A 23,137-nucleotide genomic window follows, 5' to 3' on the forward strand; every position below is an offset into this window, starting at 1 on the left:
TGGGTGTGCTACTTTGCCCTAGAGCTGAAAGGCACAACGTGCAGGCTTCTTTCCAAAGGGCGAGTTGGGCCCCACAGCATCTTGCTTCCAGCTCTTTGGGAAGCTAAGAAACAACTCGCTCTGCACAGTGCTCTTACAGCCTACAGGGAACATGTCTTCCCAAGGCCTGTGAAACGCAGTTTCTTTGCAGGCCTGATCTGGCTAAAGTACGACTTCTGCTCTGGGTGTGCTACTTTGCCCTAGAGCTGAAAGGCACAACGTGCAGGCTCTTTCCAAAGGGCGAGTTGGGCCCCACAGCATCTTGCTTCCAGCTCTTTGGGAAGCTAAGAAACAACTCGCTCTGCACAGTGCTCTTACAGCCTACCGGGAACATCTCTTCCAAAGGCCTGTGAAACGCAGTTTCTTTGCAGGCCTGATCTGGCTAAGGTACGACTTCTGCTCTGGGTGTGCTACTTTGCCCTAGAGCTGAAAGGCACAACGTGCAGGCTTCTTTCCAAAGGGCGAGTTGGGCCCCACAGCATCTTGCTTCCAGCTCTTTGGGAAGCTAAGAAACAACTCGCTCTGCACAGTGCTCTTACAGCCTAGTGGGAACATCTCTTCCAAAGGCCTGTGAAACGCAGTTTCTTTGCAGGCCTGATCTGGCTGAAGTAGGACTTCTGCTCTGGGTGTGCTACTTTGCCCTAGAGCTGAAAGGCACAACGGGCAGGCTTCTTTCCAAAGGGCGAGTTGGGCCCCACAGCATCTTACTTCCAGCTCTTTGGGAAGCTAAGAAACAACTCGCTCTGCACAGTGCTCTTACAGCCTACCGGGAACATCTCTTCGAAAGACCTGTGAAACGCAGTTTCTTTGCAGGCCTGATCTGGCTGAAGTAGGACTTCTGCTCTGGGTGTGCTACTTTGCCCTAGAGCTGAAAGGCACAACGTGCAGGCTTCTTTCCAAAGGGCGAGTTGGGCCCCACAGCATCTTGCTTCCAGCTCTTTGGGAAGCTAAGAAACAACTCGCTCTGCACAGTGCTCTTACAGCCTACCGGGAGCATCTCTTCCAAAGGCCTGTGAAACGCAGTTTCTTTGCAGGCCTGATCTGGCTGAAGTAGGACTTCTGCTCTGGGTGTGCTACTTTGCCCTAGAGCTGAAAGGCACAACGTGCAGGCTTCTTTCCAAAGGGCGAGTTGGGCCCCACAGCATCTTGCTTCCAGCTCTTTGGGAAGCTAAGAAACAACTCGCTCTGCACAGTGCTCTTACAGCCTACGGGGAACATGTCTTCCAAAGGCCTGTGAAACGCAGTTTCTTTGCAGGCCTGATCTGGCTGAAGTAGGACTTCTGCTCTGGGTGTGCTACTTTGCCCTAGAGCTGAAAGGCACAACGTGCAGGCTTCTTTCCAAAGGGCGAGTTGGGCCCCACAGCATCTTGCTTCCAGCTCTTTGGGAAGCTAAGAAACAACTCGCTCTGCACAGTGCTCTTAAAGCCTACCGGGAACATGTCTTCCAAAGGCCTGTGAAACGCAGTTTCTTTGCAGGCCTGATCTGGCTGAAGTAGGACTTCTGCTCTGGGTGTGCTACTTTGCCCTAGAGCTGAAAGGCACAACGTGCAGGCTTCTTTCCAAAGGGCGAGTTGGGCCCCACAGCATCTTGCTTCCAGCTCTTTGGGAAGCTAAGAAACAACTCGCTCTGCACAGTGCTCTTACAGCCTAGTGGGAACATCTCTTCCAAAGGCCTGTGAAACGCAGTTTCTTTGCAGGCCTGATCTGGCTGAAGTAGGACTTCTGCTCTGGGTGTGCTACTTTGCCCTAGAGCTGAAAGGCACAACGTGCAGGCTTCTTTGCAAAGGGCGAGTTGGGCCCCACAGCATCTTGCTTCCAGCTCTTTGGGAAGCTAAGAAACAACTCGCTCTGCACAGTGCTCTTACAGCCTACCGGGAACATGTCTTCCAAAGGCCTGTGAAACGCAGTTTCTTTGCAGGCCTGATCTGGCTGAAGTAGGACTTCTGCTCTGGGTGTGCTACTTTGCCCTAGAGCTGAAAGGCACAACGTGCAGGCTTCTTTCCAAAGGGCGAGTTGGGCCCCACAGCATCTTGCTTCCAGCTCTTTGGGAAGCTAAGAAACAACTCGCTCTGCACAGTGCTCTTACAGCCTAGTGGGAACATCTCTTCCAAAGGCCTGTGAAACGCAGTTTCTTTGCAGGCCTGATCTGGCTGAAGTAGGACATCTGCTCTGGGTGTCCTACTTTGCCCTAGAGCTGAAAGGCACAACGTGCAGGCTTCTTTCCAAAGGGCGAGTTGGGCCCCACAGCATCTTGCTTCCACCTCTTTGGGAAGCTAAGAAACAACTCGCTCTGCACAGTGCTCTTACAGCCTACCGGGAACATCTCTTCCAAAGGCCTGTGAAATGCAGTTTCTTTGCAGGCCTGATCTGGCTGAATTAGGACTTCTGCTCTGCGTGTGCTACTTTGCCCTAGAGCTGAAAGGCACAACGTGCAGGCTTCTTTCCAAAGGGCGAGTTGGGCCCCACAGCATCTTGCTTCCAGCTCTTTGGGAAGCTAAGAAACAACTCGCTCTGCACAGTGCTCTTACAGCCTAGTGGGAACATCTCTACCAAAGGCCTGTGAAACGCAGTTTCTTTGCAGGCCTGATCTGGCTGAAGTAGGACTTCTGCTCTTGGTGTGCTACTTTGCCCTAGAGCTGAAAGGCACAACGTGCAGGCTTCTTTCCAAAGGGCGAGTTGGGCCCCACAGCATCTTGCTTCCAGCTCTTTGGGAAGCTAAGAAACAACTCGCTCTGCACAGTGCTCTCACAGCCTACCGGGAACATCTCTTCCAAAGGCCTGTGAAACGCAGTTTCTTTGCAGGCCTGATCTGGCTGAAGTAGGACTTCTGCTCTGGGTGTGCTACTTTGCCCTAGAGCTGAAAGGCACAACGTGCAGGCTTCTTTCCAAAGGGCGAGTTGGGCCCCACAGCATCTTGCTTCCAGCTCTTTGGGAAGCTAAGAAACAACTCGCTCTGCACAGTGCTCTTACAGCCTAGTGGGAACATCTCTTCCAAAGGCCTGTGAAACGCAGTTTCTTTGCAGGCCTGATCTGGCTGAAGTAGGACTTCTGCTCTGGGTGTGCTACTTTGCCCTAGAGCTGAAAGGCACAACGTGCAGGCTTCTTTCCAAAGGGCGAGTTGGGCCCCACAGCATCTTGCTTCCAGCTCTTTGGGAAGCTAAGAAACAACTCGCTCTGCACAGTGCTCTTACAGACTAGTGGGAACATCTCTTCCAAAGGCCTGTGAAACGCAGTTTCTTTGCAGGCCTGATCTGGCTGAAGTAGGACTTCTGCTCTGGGTGTGCTACTTTGCCCTAGAGCTGAAAGGCACAACGTGCAGGCTTCTTTCCAAAGGGCGAGTTGGGCCCCACAGCATCTTGCTTCCAGCTCTTTGGGAAGCTAAGAAACAACTCGCTCTGCACAGTGCTCTTACAGCCTTGTGGGAACATCTCTTGCAAAGGCCTGTGAAACGCAGTTTCTTTGCAGGCCTGATCTGGCTGAAGTAGGACTTCTGCTCTGGGTGTGCTACTTTGCCCTAGAGCTGAAAGGCACAACGTGCAGGCTTCTTTCCAAAGGGCGAGTTGGGCCCCACAGCATCTTGCTTGCAGATCTTTGGGAAGCTAAGAAACAACTCGCTCTGCACAGTGCTCTTACAGCCTACCGGGAACATCTCTTCCAAAGGCCTGTGAAACGCAGTTTCTTTGCAGGCCTGATCTGGCTGAAGTAGGACTTCTGCTCTGGGTGTGCTACTTTGCCCTAGAGCTGAAAGGCACAACGTGCAGGCTTCTTTCCAAAGGGCGAGTTGGGCCCCACAGCATCTTGCTTGCAGCTCTTTGGGAAGCTAAGAAACAACTCGCTCTGCACAGTGATCTTACAGCCTAGTGGGAACATCTCTTCCAAAGGCCTGTGAAACGCAGTTTCTTTGCAGGCCTGATCTGGCTGAAGTAGGACTTCGGCTCTGCGTGTGCTACTTTGCCCTAGAGCTGAAAGACACAACGTGCAGGCTTCTTTCCAAAGGGCGAGTTGGGCCCCACAGCATCTTGCTTCCAGCTCTTTGGGAAGCTAAGAAACAACTCGCTCTGCACAGTGCTCTTACAGCCTACCGGGAGCATCTCTTCCAAAGGCCTGTGAAACGCAGTTTCTTTGCAGGCCTGATCTGGCTGAAGTAGGACTTCTGCTCTGGATGTGCTACTTTGCCCTAGAGCTGAAAGACACAACGTGCAGGCTTTTTTCCAAAGGGCGAGTTGGGCCCCACAGCATCTGGCTTCCAGCTCTTTGGGAAGCTAAGAAACAACTCGCTCTGCACAGTGCTCTTACAGCCTACCGGGAACATGTCTTCCAAAGGCCTGTGAAACGCAGTTTCTTTACAGGCCTGATCTGGCTGAAGTAGGACTTCTGCTCTGGGTGTGCTACTTTGCCCTAGAGCTGAAAGGCACAACGTGCAGGCTCTTTCCAAAGGGCGAGTTGGGCCCCACAGCATCTTGCTTCCAGCTCTTTGGGAAGCTAAGAAACAACTCGCTCTGCACAGTGCTCTTACAGCCTACCGGGAATATCTCTTCCAAAGGCCTGTGAAACGCAGTTTCTTTGCAGGCCTGATCTGGCTAAGGTACGACTTCTGCTCTGGGTGTGCTACTTTGCCCTAGAGCTGAAAGGCACAACGTGCAGGCTTCTTTCCAAAGGGCGAGTTGGGCCCCACAGCATCTTGCTTCCAGCTCTTTGGGAAGCTAAGAAACAACTCGCTCTGCACAGTGCTCTTACAGCCTAGTGGGAACATCTCTTCCAAAGGCCTGTGAAACGCAGTTTCTTTGCAGGCCTGATCTGGCTGAAGTAGGACTTCTGCTCTGGGTGTGCTACTTTGCCCTAGAGCTGAAAGGCACAACGTGCAGGCTTCTTTCCAAAGGGCGAGTTGGGCCCCACAGCATCTTACTTCCAGCTCTTTGGGAAGCTAAGAAACAACTCGCTCTGCACAGTGCTCTTACAGCCTACCGGGAACATCTCTTCGAAAGACCTGTGAAACGCAGTTTCTTTGCAGGCCTGATCTGGCTGAAGTAGGACTTCTGCTCTGGGTGTGCTACTTTGCCCTAGAGCTGAAAGGCACAACGTGCAGGCTTCTTTCCAAAGGGCGAGTTGGGCCCCACAGCATCTTGCTTCCAGCTCTTTGGGAAGCTAAGAAACAACTCGCTCTGCACAGTGCTCTTACAGCCTACCGGGAACATGTCTTCCAAAGGCCTGTGAAACGCAGTTTCTTTGCAGGCCTGATCTGGCTAAAGTACGACTTCTGCTCTGGGTGTGCTACTTTGCCCTAGAGCTGAAAGGCACAACGTGCAGGCTCTTTCCAAAGGGCGAGTTGGGCCCCACAGCATCTTGCTTCCAGCTCTTTGGGAAGCTAAGAAACAACTCGCTCTGCACAGTGCTCTTACAGCCTATCGGGAACATCTCTTCCAAAGGCCTGTGAAACGCAGTTTCTTTGCAGGCCTGATCTGGCTAAGGTACGACTTCTGCTCTGGGTGTGCTACTTTGCCCTAGAGCTGAAAGGCACAACGTGCAGGCTTCTTTCCAAAGGGCGAGTTGGGCCCCACAGCATCTTGCTTCCAGCTCTTTGGGAAGCTAAGAAACAACTCGCTCTGCACAGTGCTCTTACAACCTAGTGGGAACATCTCTTCCAAAGGCCTGTGAAACGCAGTTTCTTTGCAGGCCTGATCTGGCTGAAGTAGGACTTCTGCTCTGGGTGTGCTACTTTGCCCTAGAGCTGAAAGGCACAACGTGCAGGCTTCTTTCCAAAGGGCGAGTTGGGCCCCACAGCATCTTACTTCCAGCTCTTTGGGAAGCTAAGAAACAACTCGCTCTGCACAGTGCTCTTACAGCCTACCGGGAACATCTCTTCCAAAGGCCTGTGAAACGCAGTTTCTTTGCAGGCCTGATCTGGCTGAAGTAGGACTTCTGCTCTGGGTGTGCTACTTTGCCCTAGAGCTGAAAGGCACAACGTGCAGGCTTCTTTCCAAAGGGCGAGTTGGGCCCCACAGCATCTTGCTTCCAGCTCTTTGGGAAGCTAAGAAACAACTCGCTCTGCACAGTGCTCTTACAGCCTAGTGGGAACATCTCTTCCAAAGGCCTGTGAAACGCAGTTTCTTTGCAGGCCTGATCTGGCTGAAGTAGGACTTCTGCTCTGGGTGTGCTACTTTGCCCTAGAGCTGAAAGGCACAACGTGCAGGCTTCTTTCCAAAGGGCGAGTTGGGCCCCACAGCATCTTGCTTCCAGCTCTTTGGGAAGCTAAGAAACAACTCGCTCTGCACAGTGCTCTTACAGACTAGTGGGAACATCTCTTCCAAAGGCCTGTGAAACGCAGTTTCTTTGCAGGCCTGATCTGGCTGAAGTAGGACTTCTGCTCTGGGTGTGCTACTTTGCCCTAGAGCTGAAAGGCACAACGTGCAGGCTTCTTTCCAAAGGGCGAGTTGGGCCCCACAGCATCTTGCTTCCAGCTCTTTGGGAAGCTAAGAAACAACTCGCTCTGCACAGTGCTCTTACAGCCTTGTGGGAACATCTCTTGCAAAGGCCTGTGAAACGCAGTTTCTTTGCAGGCCTGATCTGGCTGAAGTAGGACTTCTGCTCTGGGTGTGCTACTTTGCCCTAGAGCTGAAAGGCACAACGTGCAGGCTTCTTTCCAAAGGGCGAGTTGGGCCCCACAGCATCTTGCTTGCAGATCTTTGGGAAGCTAAGAAACAACTCGCTCTGCACAGTGCTCTTACAGCCTACCGGGAACATCTCTTCCAAAGGCCTGTGAAACGCAGTTTCTTTGCAGGCCTGATCTGGCTGAAGTAGGACTTCTGCTCTGGGTGTGCTACTTTGCCCTAGAGCTGAAAGGCACAACGTGCAGGCTTCTTTCCAAAGGGCGAGTTGGGCCCCACAGCATCTTGCTTGCAGCTCTTTGGGAAGCTAAGAAACAACTCGCTCTGCACAGTGATCTTACAGCCTAGTGGGAACATCTCTTCCAAAGGCCTGTGAAACGCAGTTTCTTTGCAGGCCTGATCTGGCTGAAGTAGGACTTCTGCTCTGGGTGTGCTACTTTGCCCTAGAGCTGAAAGACACAACGTGCAGGCTTCTTTCCAAAGGGCGAGTTGGGCCCCACAGCATCTTGCTTCCAGCTCTTTGGGAAGCTAAGAAACAACTCGCTCTGCACAGTGCTCTTACAGCCTACCGGGAGCATCTCTTCCAAAGGCCTGTGAAACGCAGTTTCTTTGCAGGCCTGATCTGGCTGAAGTAGGACTTCTGCTCTGGATGTGCTACTTTGCCCTAGAGCTGAATGGCACAACGTGCAGGCTTTTATCCAAAGGGCGAGTTGGGCCCCACAGCATCTGGCTTCCAGCTCTTTGGGAAGCTAAGAAACAACTCGCTCTGCACAGTGCTCTTACAGCCTACCGGGAACATGTCTTCCAAAGGCCTGTGAAACGCAGTTTCTTTACAGGCCTGATCTGGCTGAAGTAGGACTTCTGCTCTGGGTGTGCTACTTTGCCCTAGAGCTGAAAGGCACAACGTGCAGGCTCTTTCCAAAGGGCGAGTTGGGCCCCACAGCATCTTACTTCCAGCTCTTTGGGAAGCTAAGAAACAACTCGCTCTGCACAGTGCTCTTACAGCCTACCGGGAACATCTCTTCCAAAGGCCTGTGAAACGCAGTTTCTTTGCAGGCCTGATCTGGCTAAGGTACGACTTCTGCTCTGGGTGTGCTACTTTGCCCTAGAGCTGAAAGGCACAACGTGCAGGCTTCTTTCCAAAGGGCGAGTTGGGCCCCACAGCATCTTGCTTCCAGCTCTTTGGGAAGCTAAGAAACAACTCGCTCTGCACAGTGCTCTTACAGCCTAGTGGGAACATCTCTTCCAAAGGCCTGTGAAACGCAGTTTCTTTGCAGGCCTGATCTGGCTGAAGTAGGACTTCTGCTCTGGGTGTGCTACTTTGCCCTAGAGCTGAAAGGCAAAACGTGCAGGCTTCTTTCCAAAGGGCGAGTTGGGCCCCACAGCATCTTACTTCCAGCTCTTTGGGAAGCTAAGAAACAACTCGCTCTGCACAGTGCTCTTACAGCCTACCGGGAACATCTCTTCGAAAGACCTGTGAAACGCAGTTTCTTTGCAGGCCTGATGTGGCTGAAGTAGGACTTCTGCTCTGGGTGTGCTAGAGCTGAAAGGCACAACGTGCAGGCTTCTTTCCAAAGGGCGAGTTGGGCCCCACAGCATCTTGCTTCCAGCTCTTTGGGAAGCTAAGAAACAACTCGCTCTGCACAGTGCTCTTACAGCCTACCGGGAACATGTCTTCCAAAGGCCTGTGAAACGCAGTTTCTTTGCAGGCCTGATCTGGCTAAAGTACGACTTCTGCTCTGGGTGTGCTACTTTGCCCTAGAGCTGAAAGGCACAACGTGCAGGCTCTTTCCAAAGGGCGAGTTGGGCCCCACAGCATCTTGCTTCCAGCTCTTTGGGAAGCTAAGAAACAACTCGCTCTGCACAGTGCTCTTACAGCCTACCGGGAACATCTCTTCCAAAGGCCTGTGAAACGCAGTTTCTTTGCAGGCCTGATCTGGCTAAGGTACGACTTCTGCTCTGGGTGTGCTACTTTGCCCTAGAGCTGAAAGGCACAACGTGCAGGCTTCTTTCCAAAGGGCGAGTTGGGCCCCACAGCATCTTGCTTCCAGCTCTTTGGGAATCTAAGAAACAACTCGCTCTGCACAGTGCTCTTACAGCCTACCGGGAACATGTCTTCCAAAGGCCTGTGAAACGCAGTTTCTTTGCAGGCCTGATCTGGCTAAAGTACGACTTCTGCTCTGGGTGTGCTACTTTGCCCTAGAGCTGAAAGGCACAACGTGCAGGCTTCTTTCCAAAGGGCGAGTTGGGCCCCACAGCATCTTGCTTCCAGCTCTTTGGGAAGCTAAGAAACAACTCGCTCTGCACAGTGCTCTTACAGCCTACGGGGAACATGTCTTCCAAAGGCCTGTGAAACGCAGTTTCTTTGCAAGCCTGATCTGGCTGAAGTAGGACTTCTGCTCTGGGTGTGCTACTTTGCCCTAGAGCTGAAAGGCACAACGTGCAGGCTTCTTTCCAAAGGGCGAGTTGGGCCCCACAGCATCTTGCTTCCAGCTCTTTGGGAAGCTAAGAAACAACTCGCTCTGCACAGTGCTCTTACAGCCTACTGGGAACATGTCTTCCAAAGGCCTGTGAAACGCAGTTTCTTTGCAGGCCTGATCTGGCTGAAGTAGGACTTCGGCTCTGCGTGTGCTACTTTGCCCTAGAGCTGAAAGGCACAACGTGCAGGCTTCTTTCCGAAGGGCGAGTTGGGCCCCACAGCATCTTGCTTCCAGCTCTTTGAGAAGCTAAGAAACAACTCGCTCTGCACAGTGCTCTTACAGCCCAGTGGGAACATCTCTTCCAAAGGCCTGTGAAACGCAGTTTCTTTGCAGGCCTGATCTGGCTGAAGTAGGACTTCTGCTCTGGGTGTGCTACTTTGCCCTAGAGCTGAAAGGCACAACGTGCAGGCTTCTTTGCAAAGGGCGAGTTGGGCCCCACAGCATCTTGCTTCCAGCTCTTTGGGAAGCTAAGAAACAACTCGCTCTGCACAGTGCTCTTACAGCCTACCGGGAACATCTCTTCCAAAGGCCTGTGAAACGCAGTTTCTTTGCAGGCCTGATCTGGCTGAAGTAGGACTTCTGCTCTGGGTGTGCTACTTTGCCCTAGAGCTGAAAGGCACAACGTGCAGGCTTCTTTCCAAAGGGCGAGTTGGGCCCCACAGCATCTTGCTTCCAGCTCTTTGGGAAGCTAAGAAACAACTCGCTCTGCACAGTGCTCTTACAGCCTACGGGGAACATCTCTTCCAAAGGCCTGTGAAACGCAGTTTCTTTGCAGGCCTGATCTGGCTGAAGTAGGACTTCTGCTCTGGGTGTGCTACTTTGCCCTAGAGCTGAAAGGCACAACGTGCAGGCTTCTTTCCAAAGGGCGAGTTGGGCCCCACAGCATCTTGCTTCCAGCTCTTTGGGAAGCTAAGAAACAACTCGCTCTGCACAGTGCTCTTACAGCCTAGTGGGAACATCTCTTCCAAAGGCCTGTGAAACGCAGTTTCTTTGCAGGCCTGATCTGGCTGAAGTAGGACTTCTGCTCTGGGTGTGCTACTTTGCCCTAGAGCTGAAAGGCACAACGTGCAGGCTTCTTTCCAAAGGGCGAGTTGGGCCCCACAGCATCTTGCTTCCAGCTCTTTGGGAAGCTAAGAAACAACTCGCTCTGCACAGTGCTCTTACAGCCTTGTGGGAACATCTCTTGCAAAGGCCTGTGAAACGCAGTTTCTTTGCAGGCCTGATCTGGCTGAAGTAGGACTTCTGCTCTGGGTGTGCTACTTTGCCCTAGAGCTGAAAGGCACAACGTGCAGGCTTCTTTCCAAAGGGCGAGTTGGGCCCCACAGCATCTTGCTTGCAGATCTTTGGGAAGCTAAGAAACAACTCGCTCTGCACAGTGCTCTTACAGCCTACCGGGAACATCTCTTCCAAAGGCCTGTGAAACGCAGTTTCTTTGCAGGCCTGATCTGGCTAAGGTACGACTTCTGCTCTGGGTGTGCTACTTTGCCCTAGAGCTGAAAGGCACAACGTGCAGGCTTCTTTCCAAAGGGCGAGTTGGGCCCCACAGCATCTTGCTTCCAGCTCTTTGGGAAGCTAAGAAACAACTCGCTCTGCACAGTGCTCTTACAGCCTAGTGGGAACATCTCTTCCAAAGGCCTGTGAAACGCAGTTTCTTTGCAGGCCTGATCTGGCTGAAGTAGGACTTCTGCTCTGGGTGTGCTACTTTGCCCTAGAGCTGAAAGGCACAACGTGCAGGCTTCTTTCCAAAGGGCGAGTTGGGCCCCACAGCATCTTACTTCCAGCTCTTTGGGAAGCTAAGAAACAACTCGCTCTGCACAGTGCTCTTACAGCCTACCGGGAACATCTCTTCGAAAGACCTGTGAAACGCAGTTTCTTTGCAGGCCTGATCTGGCTGAAGTAGGACTTCTGCTCTGGGTGTGCTACTTTGCCCTAGAGCTGAAAGGCACAACGTGCAGGCTTCTTTCCAAAGGGCGAGTTGGGCCCCACAGCATCTTGCTTCCAGCTCTTTGGGAAGCTAAGAAACAACTCGCTCTGCACAGTGCTCTTACAGCCTACCGGGAACATCTCTTCCAAAGGCCTGTGAAACGCAGTTTCTTTGCAGGCCTGATCTGGCTAAAGTACGACTTCTGCTCTGGGTGTGCTACTTTGCCCTAGAGCTGAAAGGCACAACGTGCAGGCTTCTTTCCAAAGGGCGAGTTGGGCCCCACAGCATCTTGCTTCCAGCTCTTTGGGAAGCTAAGAAACAACTCGCTCTGCACAGTGCTCTTACAGCCTACGGGGAACATGTCTTCCAAAGGCCTGTGAAACGCAGTTTCTTTGCAAGCCTGATCTGGCTGAAGTAGGACTTCTGCTCTGGGTGTGCTACTTTGCCCTAGAGCTGAAAGGCACAACGTGCAGGCTTCTTTCCAAAGGGCGAGTTGGGCCCCACAGCATCTTGCTTCCAGCTCTTTGGGAAGCTAAGAAACAACTCGCTCTGCACAGTGCTCTTACAGCCTACTGGGAACATGTCTTCCAAAGGCCTGTGAAACGCAGTTTCTTTGCAGGCCTGATCTGGCTGAAGTAGGACTTCGGCTCTGCGTGTGCTACTTTGCCCTAGAGCTGAAAGGCACAACGTGCAGGCTTCTTTCCAAAGGGCGAGTTGGGCCCCACAGCATCTTGCTTCCAGCTCTTTGAGAAGCTAAGAAACAACTCGCTCTGCACAGTGCTCTTACAGCCCAGTGGGAACATCTCTTCCAAAGGCCTGTGAAACGCAGTTTCTTTGCAGGCCTGATCTGGCTGAAGTAGGACTTCTGCTCTGGGTGTGCTACTTTGCCCTAGAGCTGAAAGGCACAACGTGCAGGCTTCTTTGCAAAGGGCGAGTTGGGCCCCACAGCATCTTGCTTCCAGCTCTTTGGGAAGCTAAGAAACAACTCGCTCTGCACAGTGCTCTTACAGCCTACCGGGAACATCTCTTCCAAAGGCCTGTGAAACGCAGTTTCTTTGCAGGCCTGATCTGGCTGAAGTAGGACTTCTGCTCTGGGTGTGCTACTTTGCCCTAGAGCTGAAAGGCACAACGTGCAGGCTTCTTTCCAAAGGGCGAGTTGGGCCCCACAGCATCTTGCTTCCAGCTCTTTGGGAAGCTAAGAAACAACTCGCTCTGCACAGTGCTCTTACAGCCTACGGGGAACATCTCTTCCAAAGGCCTGTGAAACGCAGTTTCTTTGCAGGCCTGATCTGGCTGAAGTAGGACTTCTGCTCTGGGTGTGCTACTTTGCCCTAGAGCTGAAAGGCACAACGTGCAGGCTTCTTTCCAAAGGGCGAGTTGGGCCCCACAGCATCTTGCTTCCAGCTCTTTGGGAAGCTAAGAAACAACTCGCTCTGCACAGTGCTCTTACAGCCTACCGGGAACATCTCTTCCAAAGGCCTGTGAAACGCAGTTTCTTTGCAGGCCTGATCTGGCTGAAGTAGGACTTCTGCTCTGGGTGTGCTACTTTGCCCTAGAGCTGAAAGGCACAACGTGCAGGCTTCTTTCCAAAGGGCGAGTTGGGCCCCACAGCATCTTGCTTCCAGCTCTTTGGGAAGCTAAGAAACAACTCGCTCTGCACAGTGCTCTTACAGCCTAGTGGGAACATCTCTTCCAAAGGCCTGTGAAACGCAGTTTCTTTGCAGGCCTGATCTGGCTGAAGTAGGACATCTGCTCTGGGTGTGCTACTTTGCCCTACAGCTGAAAGGCACAACGTGCAGGCTTCTTTCCAAAGGGCGAGTTGGGCCCCACAGCATCTTGCTTCCAGCTCTTTGGGAAGCTAAGAAACAACTCGCTCTGCACAGTGCTCTTACAGCCTACCGGGAACATGTCTTCCAAAGGCCTGTGAAACGCAGTTTCTTTGGAGGCCTGATCTGGCGGAAGTAGGACTTCTGCTCTGGGTGTGCTACTTTGCCCTAGAGCTGAAAGGCACAACGTGCAGGCTTCTTTCCAAAGGGCGAGTTGGGCCCCACAGCATCTTGCTTCCAGCTCTTTGGGAAGCTAAGAAACAACTCGCTCTGCACAGTGCTCTTACAGCCTAGTGGGAACATCTCTTCCAAAGGCCTGTGAAACGCAGTTTCTTTGCAGGCCTGATCTGGCTGAAGTAGGACTTCTGCTCTGGGTGTGCTACTTTGCCCTAGAGCTGAAAGGCACAACGTGCAGGCTTCTTTCCAAAGGGCGAGTTGGGCCCCACAGCATCTTGCTTCCAGCTCTTTGGGAAGCTAAGAAACAACTCGCTCTGCACAGTGCTCTTACAGCCTACCGGGAACATGTCTTCCAAAGGCCTGTGAAACGCAGTTTCTTTGGAGGCCTGATCTGGCGGAAGTAGGACTTCTGCTCTGGGTGTGCTACTTTGCCCTAGAGCTGAAAGGCACAACGTGCAGGCTTCTTTCCAAAGGGCGAGTTGGGCCCCACAGCATCTTGCTTCCAGCTCTTTGGGAAGCTAAGAAACAACTCGCTCTGCACAGTACTCTTACAGCCTACGGGGAACATCTCTTCCAAAGGCCTGTGAAACGCAGTTTCTTTGCAGGCCTGATCTGGCTAAGGTACGACTTCTGCTCTGGGTGTGCTACTTTGCCCTAGAGCTGAAAGGCACAACGTGCAGGCTTCTTTCCAAAGGGCGAGTTGGGCCCCACAGCATCTTGCTTCCAGCTCTTTGGGAAGCTAAGAAACAACTCGCTCTGCACAGTGCTCTTACAGCCTACCGGGAACATCTCTTCCAAAGGCCTGTGAAACGCAGTTTCTTTGCAGGCCTGATCTGGCTGAAGTAGGACTTCTGCTCTGGGTGTGCTACTTTGCCCTAGAGCTGAAAGGCACAACGTGCAGGCTTCTTTCCAAAGGGCGAGTTGGGCCCCACAGCATCTTGCTTCCAGCTCTTTGGGAAGCTAAGAAACAACTCGCTCTGCACAGTGCTCTTACAGCCTAGTGGGAACATCTCTTCCAAAGGCCTGTGAAACGCAGTTTCTTTGCAGGCCTGATCTGGCTGAAGTAGGACTTCTGCTCTGGGTGTGCTACTTTGCCCTAGAGCTGAAAGGCACAACGTGCAGGCTTCTTTCCAAAGGGCGAGTTGGGCCCCACAGCATCTTGCTTCCAGCTCTTTGGGAAGCTAAGAAACAACTCGCTCTGCACAGTGCTCTTACAGACTAGTGGGAACATCTCTTGCAAAGGCCTGTGAAACGCAGTTTCTTTGCAGGCCTGATCTGGCTGAAGTAGGACTTCTGCTCTGGGTGTGCTACTTTGCCCTAGAGCTGAAAGGCACAACGTGCAGGCTTCTTTCCAAAGGGCGAGTTGGGCCCCACAGCATCTTGCTTCCAGCTCTTTGGGAAGCTAAGAAACAACTCGCTCTGCACAGTGCTCTTACAGCCTTGTGGGAACATCTCTTGCAAAGGCCTGTGAAACGCAGTTTCTTTGCAGGCCTGATCTGGCTGAAGTAGGACTTCTGCTCTGGGTGCGCTACTTTGCCCTAGAGCTGAAAGGCACAACGTGCAGGCTTCTTTCCAAAGGGCGAGTTGGGCCCCACAGCATCTTGCTTCCAGCTCTTTGGGAAGCTAAGAAACAACTCGCTCTGCACAGTGCTCTTACAGCCTACCGGGAACATCTCTTCCAAAGGCCTGTGAAACGCAGTTTCTTTGCAGGCCTGATCTGGCTGAAGTAGGACTTCTGCTCTGGGTGTGCTACTTTGCCCTAGAGCTGAAAGGCACAACGTGCAGGCTTCTTTCCAAAGGGCGAGTTGGGCCCCACAGCATCTTGCTTCCAGCTCTTTGGGAAGCTAAGAAACAACTCGCTCTGCACAGTGCTCTTACAGCCTAGTGGGAACATCTCTTCCAAAGGCCTGTGAAACGCAGTTTCTTTGCAGGCCTGATCTGGCTGAAGTAGGACTTCTGCTCTGGGTGTGCTACTTTGCCCTAGAGCTGAAAGGCACAACGTGCAGGCTTCTTTCCAAAGGGCGAGTTGGGCCCCACAGCATCTTGCTTCCAGCTCTTTGGGAAGCTAAGAAACAACTCGCTCTGCACAGTGCTCTTACAGCCTAGTGGGAACATCTCTTCCAAAGGCCTGTGAAACGCAGTTTCTTTGCAGGCCTGATCTGGCTGAAGTAGGACTTCTGCTCTGGGTGTGCTACTTTGCCCTAGAGCTGAAAGGCACAACGTGCAGGCTTCTTTCCAAAGGGCGAGTTGGGCCCCACAGCATCTTGCTTCCAGCTCTTTGGGAAGCTAAGAAACAACTCGCTCTGCACAGTGCTCTTACAGCCTTGTGGGAACATCTCTTGCAAAGGCCTGTGAAACGCAGTTTCTTTGCAGGCCTGATCTGGCTGAAGTAGGACTTCTGCTCTGGGTGTGCTACTTTGCCCTAGAGCTGAAAGGCACAACGTGCAGGCTTCTTTCCAAAGGGCGAGTTGGGCCCCACAGCATCTTGCTTGCAGATCTTTGGGAAGCTAAGAAACAACTCGCTCTGCACAGTGCTCTTACAGCCTACCGGGAACATCTCTTCCAAAGGCCTGTGAAACGCAGTTTCTTTGCAGGCCTGATCTGGCTGAAGTAGGACTTCTGCTCTGGGTGTGCTACTTTGCCCTAGAGCTGAAAGGCACAACGTGCAGGCTTCTTTCCAAAGGGCGAGTTGGGCCCCACAGCATCTTGCTTGCAGCTCTTTGGGAAGCTAAGAAACAACTCGCTCTGCACAGTGATCTTACAGCCTAGTGGGAACATCTCTTCCAAAGGCCTGTGAAACGCAGTTTCTTTGCAGGCCTGATCTGGCTGAAGTAGGACTTCGGCTCTGCGTGTGCTACTTTGCCCTAGAGCTGAAAGACACAACGTGCAGGCTTCTTTCCAAAGGGCGAGTTGGGCCCCACAGCATCTTGCTTCCAGCTCTTTGGGAAGCTAAGAAACAACTCGCTCTGCACAGTGCTCTTACAGCCTACCGGGAGCATCTCTTCCAAAGGCCTGTGAAACGCAGTTTCTTTGCAGGCCTGATCTGGCTGAAGTAGGACTTCTGCTCTGGATGTGCTACTTTGCCCTAGAGCTGAAAGACACAACGTGCAGGCTTTTTTCCAAAGGGCGAGTTGGGCCCCACAGCATCTGGCTTCCAGCTCTTTGGGAAGCTAAGAAACAACTCGCTCTGCACAGTGCTCTTACAGCCTACCGGGAACATGTCTTCCAAAGGCCTGTGAAACGCAGTTTCTTTACAGGCCTGATCTGGCTGAAGTAGGACTTCTGCTCTGGGTGTGCTACTTTGCCCTAGAGCTGAAAGGCACAACGTGCAGGCTCATTCCAAAGGGCGAGTTGGGCCCCACAGCATCTTGCTTCCAGCTCTTTGGGAAGCTAAGAAACAACTCGCTCTGCACAGTGCTCTTACAGCCTACCGGGAATATCTCTTCCAAAGGCCTGTGAAACGCAGTTTCTTTGCAGGCCTGATCTGGCTAAGGTACGACTTCTGCTCTGGGTGTGCTACTTTGCCCTAGAGCTGAAAGGCACAACGTGCAGGCTTCTTTCCAAAGGGCGAGTTGGGCCCCACAGCATCTTGCTTCCAGCTCTTTGGGAAGCTAAGAAACAACTCGCTCTGCACAGTGCTCTTACAGCCTAGTGGGAACATCTCTTCCAAAGGCCTGTGAAACGCAGTTTCTTTGCAGGCCTGATCTGGCTGAAGTAGGACTTCTGCTCTGGGTGTGCTACTTTGCCCTAGAGCTGAAAGGCACAACGTGCAGGCTTCTTTCCAAAGGGCGAGTTGGGCCCCACAGCATCTTACTTCCAGCTCTTTGGGAAGCTAAGAAACAACTCGCTCTGCACAGTGCTCTTACAGCCTACCGGGAACATCTCTTCGAAAGACCTGTGAAACGCAGTTTCTTTGCAGGCCTGATCTGGCTGAAGTAGGACTTCTGCTCTGGGTGTGCTACTTTGCCCTAGAGCTGAAAGGCACAACGTGCAGGCTTCTTTCCAAAGGGCGAGTTGGGCCCCACAGCATCTTGCTTCCAGCTCTTTGGGAAGCTAAGAAACAACTCGCTCTGCACAGTGCTCTTACAGCCTACCGGGAACATGTCTTCCAAAGGCCTGTGAAACGCAGTTTCTTTGCAGGCCTGATCTGGCTAAAGTACGACTTCTGCTCTGGGTGTGCTACTTTGCCCTAGAGCTGAAAGGCACAACGTGCAGGCTCTTTCCAAAGGGCGAGTTGGGCCCCACAGCATCTTGCTTCCAGCTCTTTGGGAAGCTAAGAAACAACTCGCTCTGCACAGTGCTCTTACAGCCTATCGGGAACATCTCTTCCAAAGGCCTGTGAAACGCAGTTTCTTTGCAGGCCTGATCTGGCTAAGGTACGACTTCTGCTCTGGGTGTGCTACTTTGCCCTAGAGCTGAAAGGCACAACGTGCAGGCTTCTTTCCAATGGGCGAGTTGGGCCCCACAGCATCTTGCTTCCAGCTCTTTGGGAAGCTAAGAAACAACTCGCTCTGCACAGTGCTCTTACAACCTAGTGGGAACATCTCTTCCAAAGGCCTGTGAAACGCAGTTTCTTTGCAGGCCTGATCTGGCTGAAGTAGGACTTCTGCTCTGGGTGTGCTACTTTGCCCTAGAGCTGAAAGGCACAACGTGCAGGCTTCTTTCCAAAGGGCGAGTTGGGCCCCACAGCATCTTACTTCCAGCTCTTTGGGAAGCTAAGAAACAACTCGCTCTGCACAGTGCTCTTACAGCCTACCGGGAACATCTCTTGCAAAGGCCTGTGAAACGCAGTTTCTTTGCAGGCCTGATCTGGCTGAAGTAGGACTTCTGCTCTGGGTGTGCTACTTTGCCCTAGAGCTGAAAGGCACAACGTGCAGGCTTCTTTCCAAAGGGCGAGTTGGGCCCCACAGCATCTTGCTTGCAGATCTTTGGGAAGCTAAGAAACAACTCGCTCTGCACAGTGCTCTTACAGCCTACCGGGAACATCTCTTCCAAAGGCCTGTGAAACGCAGTTTCTTTGCAGGCCTGATCTGGCTAAGGTACGACTTCTGCTCTGGGTGTGCTACTTTGCCCTAGAGCTGAAAGGCACAACGTGCAGGCTTCTTTCCAAAGGGCGAGTTGGGCCCCACAGCATCTTGCTTCCAGCTCTTTGGGAAGCTAAGAAACAACTCGCTCTGCACAGTGCTCTTACAGCCTAGTGGGAACATCTCTTCCAAAGGCCTGTGAAACGCAGTTTCTTTGCAGGCCTGATCTGGCTGAAGTAGGACTTCTGCTCTGGGTGTGCTACTTTGCCCTAGAGCTGAAAGGCACAACGTGCAGGCTTCTTTCCAAAGGGCGAGTTGGGCCCCACAGCATCTTACTTCCAGCTCTTTGGGAAGCTAAGAAACAACTCGCTCTGCACAGTGCTCTTACAGCCTACCGGGAACATCTCTTCGAAAGACCTGTGAAACGCAGTTTCTTTGCAGGCCTGATCTGGCTGAAGTAGGACTTCTGCTCTGGGTGTGCTACTTTGCCCTAGAGCTGAAAGGCACAACGTGCAGGCTTCTTTCCAAAGGGCGAGTTGGGCCCCACAGCATCTTGCTTCCAGCTCTTTGGGAAGCTAAGAAACAACTCGCTCTGCACAGTGCTCTTACAGCCTACCGGGAACATGTCTTCCAAAGGCCTGTGAAACGCAGTTTCTTTGCAGGCCTGATCTGGCTAAAGTACGACTTCTGCTCTGGGTGTGCTACTTTGCCCTAGAGCTGAAAGGAACAACGTGCAGGCTTCTTTCCAAAGGGCGAGTTGGGCCCCACAGCATCTTGCTTCCAGCTCTTTGGGAAGCTAAGAAACAACTCGCTCTGCACAGTGCTCTTACAGCCTACGGGGAACATGTCTTCCAAAGGCCTGTGAAACGCAGTTTCTTTGCAAGCCTGATCTGGCTGAAGTAGGACTTCTGCTCTGGGTGTGCTACTTTGCCCTAGAGCTGAAAGGCACAACGTGCAGGCTTCTTTCCAAAGGGCGAGTTGGGCCCCACAGCATCTTGCTTCCAGCTCTTTGGGAAGCTAAGAAACAACTCGCTCTGCACAGTGCTCTTACAGCCTACTGGGAACATGTCTTCCAAAGGCCTGTGAAACGCAGTTTCTTTGCAGGCCTGATCTGGCTGAAGTAGGACTTCGGCTCTGCGTGTGCTACTTTGCCCTAGAGCTGAAAGGCACAACGTGCAGGCTTCTTTCCAAAGGGCGAGTTGGGCCCCACAGCATCTTGCTTCCAGCTCTTTGAGAAGCTAAGAAACAACTCGCTCTGCACAGTGCTCTTACAGCCCAGTGGGAACATCTCTTCCAAAGGCCTGTGAAACGCAGTTTCTTTGCAGGCCTGATCTGGCTGAAGTAGGACTTCTGCTCTGGGTGTGCTACTTTGCCCTAGAGCTGAAAGGCACAACGTGCAGGCTTCTTTGCAAAGGGCGAGTTGGGCCCCACAGCATCTTGCTTCCAGCTCTTTGGGAAGCTAAGAAACAACTCGCTCTGCACAGTGCTCTTACAGCCTACCGGGAACATCTCTTCCAAAGGCCTGTGAAACGCAGTTTCTTTGCAGGCCTGATCTGGCTGAAGTAGGACTTCTGCTCTGGGTGTGCTACTTTGCCCTAGAGCTGAAAGGCACAACGTGCAGGCTTCTTTCCAAAGGGCGAGTTGGGCCCCACAGCATCTTGCTTCCAGCTCTTTGGGAAGCTAAGAAACAACTCGCTCTGCACAGTGCTCTTACAGCCTACGGGGAACATCTCTTCCAAAGGCCTGTGAAACGCAGTTTCTTTGCAGGCCTGATCTGGCTGAAGTAGGACTTCTGCTCTGGGTGTGCTACTTTGCCCTAGAGCTGAAAGGCACAACGTGCAGGCTTCTTTCCAAAGGGCGAGTTGGGCCCCACAGCATCTTGCTTCCAGCTCTTTGGGAAGCTAAGAAACAACTCGCTCTGCACAGTGCTCTTACAGCCTACCGGGAACATCTCTTCCAAAGGCCTGTGAAACGCAGTTTCTTTGCAGGCCTGATCTGGCTGAAGTAGGACTTCTGCTCTGGGTGTGCTACTTTGCCCTAGAGCTGAAAGGCACAACGTGCAGGCTTCTTTCCAAAGGGCGAGTTGGGCCCCACAGCATCTTGCTTCCAGCTCTTTGGGAAGCTAAGAAACAACTCGCTCTGCACAGTGCTCTTACAGCCTAGTGGGAACATCTCTTCCAAAGGCCTGTGAAACGCAGTTTCTTTGCAGGCCTGATCTGGCTGAAGTAGGACATCTGCTCTGGGTGTGCTACTTTGCCCTACAGCTGAAAGGCACAACGTGCAGGCTTCTTTCCAAAGGGCGAGTTGGGCCCCACAGCATCTTGCTTCCAGCTCTTTGGGAAGCTAATTAACAACTCGCTCTGCACAGTGCTCTTACAGCCTACCGGGAACATCTCTTCCAAAGGCCTGTGAAACGCAGTTTCTTTGCAGGCCTGATCTGGCTGAATTAGGACTTCTGCTCTGCGTGTGCTACTTTGCCCTAGAGCTGAAAGGCACAACGTGCAGGCTTCTTTCCAAAGGGCGAGTTGGGCCCCACAGCATCTTGCTTCCAGCTCTTTGGGAAGCTAAGAAACAACTCGCTCTTCACAGTGCTCTTACAGCCTAGTGGGAACATCTCTTCCAAAGGCCTGTGAAACGCAGTTTCTTTGCAGGCCTGATCTGGCTGAAGTAGGACTTCTGCTCTGGGTGTGCTACTTTGCCCTAGAGCTGAAAGGCACAACGTGCAGGCTTCTTTCCAAAGGGCGAGTTGGGCCCCACAGCATCTTGCTTCCAGCTCTTTGGGAAGCTAAGAAACAACTCGCTCTGCACAGTGCTCTTACAGCCTACCGGGAACATGTCTTCCAAAGGCCTGTGAAACGCAGTTTCTTTGGAGGCCTGATCTGGCGGAAGTAGGACTTCTGCTCTGGGTGTGCTACTTTGCCCTAGAGCTGAAAGGCACAACGTGCAGGCTTCTTTCCAAAGGGCGAGTTGGGCCCCACAGCATCTTGCTTCCAGCTCTTTGGGAAGCTAAGAAACAACTCGCTCTGCACAGTACTCTTACAGCCTACGGGGAACATCTCTTCCAAAGGCCTGTGAAACGCAGTTTCTTTGCAGGCCTGATCTGGCTAAGGTACGACTTCTGCTCTGGGTGTGCTACTTTGCCCTAGAGCTGAAAGGCACAACGTGCAGGCTTCTTTCCAAAGGGCGAGTTGGGCCCCACAGCATCTTGCTTCCAGCTCTTTGGGAAGCTAAGAAACAACTCGCTCTGCACAGTGCTCTTACAGCCTACCGGGAACATCTCTTCCAAAGGCCTGTGAAACGCAGTTTCTTTGCAGGCCTGATCTGGCTGAAGTAGGACTTCTGCTCTGGGTGTGCTACTTTGCCCTAGAGCTGAAAGGCACAACGTGCAGGCTTCTTTCCAAAGGGCGAGTTGGGCCCCACAGCATCTTGCTTCCAGCTCTTTGGGAAGCTAAGAAACAACTCGCTCTGCACAGTGCTCTTACAGCCTAGTGGGAACATCTCTTCCAAAGGCCTGTGAAACGCAGTTTCTTTGCAGGCCTGATCTGGCTGAAGTAGGACTTCTGCTCTGGGTGTGCTACTTTGCCCTAGAGCTGAAAGGCACAACGTGCAGGCTTCTTTCCAAAGGGCGAGTTGGGCCCCACAGCATCTTGCTTCCAGCTCTTTGGGAAGCTAAGAAACAACTCGCTCTGCACAGTGCTCTTACAGACTAGTGGGAACATCTCTTCCAAAGGCCTGTGAAACGCAGTTTCTTTGCAGGCCTGATCTGGCTGAAGTAGGACTTCTGCTCTGGGTGTGCTACTTTGCCCTAGAGCTGAAAGGCACAACGTGCAGGCTTCTTTCCAAAGGGCGAGTTGGGCCCCACAGCATCTTGCTTCCAGCTCTTTGGGAAGCTAAGAAACAACTCGCTCTGCACAGTGCTCTTACAGCCTTGTGGGAACATCTCTTGCAAAGGCCTGTGAAACGCAGTTTCTTTGCAGGCCTGATCTGGCTGAAGTAGGACTTCTGCTCTGGGTGCGCTACTTTGCCCTAGAGCTGAAAGGCACAACGTGCAGGCTTCTTTCCAAAGGGCGAGTTGGGCCCCACAGCATCTTGCTTCCAGCTCTTTGGGAAGCTAAGAAACAACTCGCTCTGCACAGTGCTCTTACAGCCTACCGGGAACATCTCTTCCAAAGGCCTGTGAAACGCAGTTTCTTTGCAGGCCTGATCTGGCTGAAGTAGGACTTCTGCTCTGGGTGTGCTACTTTGCCCTAGAGCTGAAAGGCACAACGTGCAGGCTTCTTTCCAAAGGGCGAGTTGGGCCCCACAGCATCTTGCTTGCAGCTCTTTGGGAAGCTAAGAAACAACTCGCTCTGCACAGTGCTCTTACAGCCTACCGGGAACATCTCTTCCAAAGGCCTGTGAAACGCAGTTTCTTTGCAGGCCTGATCTGGCTGAAGTAGGACTTCGGCTCTGCGTGTGCTACTTTGCCCTAGAGCTGAAAGGCACAACGTGCAGGCTTCTTTCCAAAGGGCGAGTTGGGCCCCACAGCATCTTGCTTCCAGCTCTTTGGGAAGCTAAGAAACAACTCGCTCTGCACGGTGCTCTTACAGCCTACCGGGAGCATCTCTTCCAAAGGCCTGTGAAACGCAGTTTCTTTGCAGGCCTGATCTGGCTGAAGTAGGACTTCTGCTCTGGATGTGCTACTTTGCCCTAGAGCTGAAAGGCACAACGTGCAGGCTTTTTTACAAAGGGAGAGTTGGGCCCCACAGCATCTGGCTTCCAGCTCTTTGAGAAGCTAAGAAACAACTCGCTCTGCACAGTGCTCTTACAGCCTACCGGGAACATGTCTTCCAAAGGCCTGTGAAACGCAGTTTCTTTACAGGCCTGATCTGGCTGAAGTAGGACTTCTGCTCTGGGTGTGCTACTTTGCCCTAGAGCTGAAAGGCACAACGTGCAGGCTCTTTCCAAAGGGCGAGTTGGGCCCCACAGCATCTTGCTTCCAGCTCTTTGGGAAGCTAAGAAACAACTCGCTCTGCACAGTGCTCTTACAGCCTACCGGGAACATCTCTTCCAAAGGCCTGTG

The sequence above is a fragment of the Equus caballus genome, chromosome 16 (genome assembly GCF_041296265.1).
Source record: "Equus caballus isolate H_3958 breed thoroughbred chromosome 16, TB-T2T, whole genome shotgun sequence".
Classification (NCBI taxonomy): Eukaryota; Metazoa; Chordata; class Mammalia; order Perissodactyla; family Equidae; genus Equus; species Equus caballus.